The sequence below is a fragment of the Myotis brandtii genome, unplaced genomic scaffold (genome assembly GCF_000412655.1).
Source record: "Myotis brandtii unplaced genomic scaffold, ASM41265v1 scaffold573, whole genome shotgun sequence".
In the NCBI taxonomy this organism is placed as follows: Eukaryota; Metazoa; Chordata; class Mammalia; order Chiroptera; family Vespertilionidae; genus Myotis; species Myotis brandtii.
The window spans coordinates 797,366-801,255 of NW_005370145.1; the positions used below are offsets into that span (position 1 = coordinate 797,366).

The window sequence follows — 3,890 nt, forward strand, 5'->3', positions numbered from 1 at the left end:
GTCCACACAATCAGGGGTGGTAATGATTTAAAGGGACAGTCTTGGTGTGGCCGCTGCCACCCTGTGCCAGCAGGAAGGGGAGCTGGGGAGCAGGCAGGCCATGTCTGGAGAGGCTTGGCCGAAGAGCAGGGCATTTGAGGCTGAGTCTGTTGTGGGGCCTGTCAGATCCGGGGCTGCTGCGGCTGGGAAAGTGCAAGGAGGGGTGACAGCTTGCCCTGGGGGGGGGCGTTCATCCTGGCCTTTCTCCAAGGCCCACTTTTGAGTTCCTGGACTCCTGGGCCAAGAGTCATTGAGTCCAAACTACAGAGCCTGTGGGTCACCAGGTTAGGGCCATGGGCGGGTCTGCAGGTCAGCAGCCTGGCTTGGGCACATTGGAGCTGGCCCTTCAGCTTCCCCTTTTGTTGTTTGGCTCTGTGCACTAGAAAGCCCCAGCCCCTCCCCCAGCTCCCTCTCCCAGTCCACATGCCCCCCCCTCCCCAAACACACCCACCCCAGCTGTTGGACAGATGAATTACAGCCTCCGGCTTCTGGCCAGGGCTGGTGAGGGATTAAAGCTCTGGGGCTGGCCCTTTAAATGGTTGTTGGCCCCTCCCCCACTCTGGTGTCCAGACACCCATACACCCACCACTGACCCCCTTGGCTGCCCCTTACGCCTCCTCTTAGTTTGTCCCTAAGGCCTGGCCCTCCTCTTTCTCCAGACTAGAGCCTCCCCAGCACCCCCTTCCCCTCCAACAGAATCACATACACAATAGTACAGACCTCTGTCTGTCTGTCTGTCTGTCTCTCTTTTCCCCCCTCTCTCTCCCTGGCTCCACATTCTGAGTGTCCCTGTCCTGGAGGGTGCCAGCCTCAAGTTCCCTTCTCCAGCAGAAGCAACCTGCCAGCCTGGCCTCCCTAGACTGCAGCTGACCACTGCCCTGGTCCAGTGAGGGGCCTTGTTTGGGTCAGAAATAGCACCTCCCTGGGGGCAGTGTCATCAGCAGCCCAGGCAGCTTGCAGCACATTGCATCATGGAGGCTGGGGGCTGGAGGCCTGAGTCCCTGGGGCAGGGGAAGAATGGGGGCTGGAAGGCCAGGGAATGGAGGGACTGGACTGAGCCCAAGTATCTGGGGAGCCTAAGAAGCTGGGTCCTTCAGGGCAGAGAACTGTGGCTAAGGGAACAGAAAACATAGACCCCCGAGGAGTGAGTTTGAGGTGAAGGCAGGCTTAGGTCTGATCCCTGGATGGACACCTGATTCTTGGCCTTAGACGTAAGCTAAAAGATATGCTAAAAGACGCAGCTTGTCTCAGAGTTAGGAGAGGAGGGAGTAGGCCTCTATCACCTTCTTGGGCCACACAGAAGAGGAAGGAGGCGATGGGGAAACAGGATATGGCCTTGAGGGGTGGGATAGAAGGGAGGCTTGCAGCAGAGGCCACTTCCAGACCCAGGACCAGAGTCACAGTCCTTGCTAAGGAGGAAGGCTTCTCCCTGCTGGGCCTGTTCATCTAGTCTGGCCACCTGTGCGGCTCAGGAGACCTGCCTGCACCCGCCTGGGGGAAGAGGAGGGGGCAGAGTCCAGAGGGTGGGGTTGACTGGTGTCTTGATAAGGTTAGGGAGGAGACAGAGCTGAAGGGAGAGGATTGGCTTGCCTGGGGCCAGGATTGAAGGTGACTAGGATACAGATGTCAAGGGTAGCTGGGCCTACTCTGGGGCCAGGGACTCTCAGCAGGAGGGTCCACTCAGAAGAGAGATCTTGGGTGGGATGACCACTTATGCAGATACTATAGCACGCTCCCTTTGCCCCAAGTGCAGAATGCTTCCTAAAGGGGAAGGCTGGAGGACCACTTTGGCTATGGCATTTCTGGTTGCCATGGGAAACAGATTCTCCCATCCCATCTGATCACCAGAGCCAGGTTTCTGCTCAATAAGGGCACAGATAGCATAGGGAAGTTCTCCAGACTGGGAGCACCCATCTTTAACTGGCTTTTTCTCTTTCAGGTTCCCCCAGGCACCATGCCATCCCCATAGTACCACCCACCTCACCCACTGTGGTCTGCTGCACCCCACTTTTGGGGCACTGATTCCAATGAGACAGGGCACACCAAACTCCATCTGGTAAGTCCTACCCCTGAGCACTACACCCCACCTTATTCCAGTAGTCCATTCAGCACCCCATGCTTGAAGAAGAGTGGTATGATCTGGATCAGCGGTCCCCAACCGGTGGTCCGGGAGGTCCGAAAGGTTGGTTGGCGACCGCTGATCTGGATCATGCCCACTCCTCCAAGCATCCCCTCACCATGGTGCTCAAGTGGTTCAGCCTTCCTAGTTTATGGAGCTCCCCTCTGTTGCCTATGAATGGTTCAGCCCTGTACTTCACCAGTCTCTCCATTACCACCAAAAAGTCCTCCCCCTAGTGCTATAACTCAGTTGCTTATTGAATTGCATTAAGCTAGGGTTTGCAAGCTGGAAAGTAGAGGTGAGATACACTGGAAGGATTTTTCCTGGGAGGGCGAGGACAGGGCTTTGCCCCTATAAGAGTTGTGGATTTGGAGAGATACTGGAGACCATTGCTACAACAACCTGCTCTTGCTGTGGCAGTCTTGGCATCTCACCACTCCGTCCAGATCCCCTTCTGTTCTGTTCTCTCCCCACTGCACTATAGCATTTGCCCCCACTCACACACACCCTAACTTTTACTCCTCTGCTGCTTGCTTCTCTCCTTCTGCCAGTTCTCAGCCTGGGGTCCTGATCCATCTGCCATTCCTCTGTAGGAGAGAAGATAGTACCTACGGCAGGGACTTAAGTTCCCTGAATGGGCTTTGCTCTTCCCCATTACTGGCTGAATTTTTGAGTGGGACTGTTTGTTTTTCTCTATCTCTGGCAAGGTGGTTTGCACATTGGGGTACCTCAGTGGAATTGTGTTGAAAGAATGTGTTAACTGAATGAGCGTCATGGCCAGGAAACCTATGGCTTCTGAGATCTGTTGCACAGCCTCCTCCCCACACCTTCTGTAGAGGACATGCGGCATTTGGGATGGTAATCTGGGATAGAGCTGAGGGGCAGGCTGACGCAGGAAATGGCCTGTGAGGAGAAAACCAACAGAGGGAGACTGGGACAGAGGCATTATGGGAGGGCGGTAAGAATGAGGCTCTTCCACTCTCTTGCGGAATGACCTTGACCAAGTTACCTAACCTTCCTGAGCCTCAATTTCCTCATCTCTAAAATGCGGTCATAAAAGTAACTCCTACATCAGATTTTGGGGAAGAGTTTTAAAAATGTATAGAAAGTGATTAACACATTGCCTAGCATGTAATAAGTATTCAGTAAATTCGAGCAATGATCATAATGGGAGCCCCAGGGAGCTGGAGGATAAGCAAGGATATTGAGGAAAAGGACAGAACTTGATAGAAGGCAGACAGCCCCCCCAGATACTTGTCAGACAGAAGGATCACTGATCCTGCAAGATGTTGGGATTCAGGGTAGTGCGGGGAGGAGTCAACAGGGTCAGCCTGCTCCAGTGTCTCCCTAACTGTTCAGGAACATGAAGGCAAACACAGAAGGGTATGTGCAGAGACACACGTGATCACGAAAGTGATGCAGAGGCAGACCCAGACAAAAGACCGAGCCAGGAGCCAGGCAGACACACAGACAGAGACAGCTGCGCAGAGCCCTGTAGACAGGCATGATGACAGGAACGCGTCAGACACGGGCTCGGAAGGCGAGATGAGCGGATATGCAGGTGCACAGACACACGGGGACCCGCACAGAGCCGACCTCACTGGACAGACTGGCGAGCACAGCGGTCCAGTCAGGGGCAGACACAAGGCTCGCAGTGACACACGGCGGGCCGGGGCGGCACTGTCACTCCTCGGTGGGGGGCGGGGAGGGGCCAGCGGCGGGGGAGGCTGGA

The 3,890-nt window shown here is 55.3% G+C and overlaps 1 protein-coding gene across 1 annotated transcript in view; it reads left to right on the top strand.

Moving 5' to 3' along the window:
• KDM6B (lysine (K)-specific demethylase 6B) overlaps positions 1–3,890 on the top strand; it is a gene marked incomplete at its 3' end in the record, with an annotated part of 20,821 nt that overhangs the window by 4,888 nt on the left and 12,043 nt on the right. The window contains exon 2 of the mRNA XM_014549809.1: positions 1,979–2,095. The remainder of the gene's footprint in view (positions 1–1,978; positions 2,096–3,890) is intronic.